This window comes from Sorex araneus, chromosome 9, assembly GCF_027595985.1.
Source record: "Sorex araneus isolate mSorAra2 chromosome 9, mSorAra2.pri, whole genome shotgun sequence".
Taxonomy (NCBI): domain Eukaryota; kingdom Metazoa; phylum Chordata; class Mammalia; order Eulipotyphla; family Soricidae; genus Sorex; species Sorex araneus.
The window spans coordinates 7,782,852-7,783,501 of record NC_073310.1 but is presented as its reverse complement, the minus strand read 5'-3'; the positions used below and the strand labels follow the sequence as shown (position 1 = coordinate 7,783,501).

Sequence of the window (650 nt, the reverse complement as noted above, 5' to 3'; positions counted from 1 at the left end):
ATCACTTTAGAAACTCCTGTAGGTTTCTCCTTTTCATCCAGGGGCCACACTGGAAGTGCTCAGGAGTTATTCCTGGCTCAGAACAACCTCCTGGCAGTGCGTGGGGAACTGTGTGTGTTGCTGGAGACCAGCTGAGGTCGGCTGCACGCAGGGCAGATGCCTCTTGCGGCTGCTCAAGGAGATTCTTTCTGCAAGTCCCCAAGACTGATCGTCACTTTGCACCGTGGCAGCATCGTAGCCAATGAGGTTTATCCGGGGCGCGATTATTGCTAATTGGAAACTTTTCCCAAAGACTGATCCTGAGGCAAATACTGGGCCACGGGAACCCATCCTGTAGGGTTTCAGGTGATTTCAGTGGGCTCGCTTATTTCTCACACTCTTTAGTGTTTTTATTTTTATTTTTTTTTTGCTTTTTGGGTCACACCCAGTGATGCTCAGGGGTTCCTCCTGGCTCTGCACTCAGGAATTACTCCTGGTGGTGCTCAGGGGACCATATGGGATGCCGGGGATCGAACCCGGGTAGTCCAAAAACGCCCTACCTGCTATGCTATCGCTCCAGCCCCTATTTTTTTTTTTCCTTTCTTAAATAAACTTCCCCCGGAGTGAACGGTTATTTCCTGATCTCTCTATGGCCAAATCAATATCATTCT

The 650-nt window shown here is 49.4% G+C and overlaps 1 pseudogene; it reads left to right on the top strand.

Annotated features, from left to right (window-relative positions):
* Positions 1-212: 212 nt before the first annotated feature.
* On the top strand, positions 213-340 carry LOC129398953 (U4 spliceosomal RNA; annotated as a pseudogene).
* Positions 341-650: the final 310 nt, after the last annotated feature.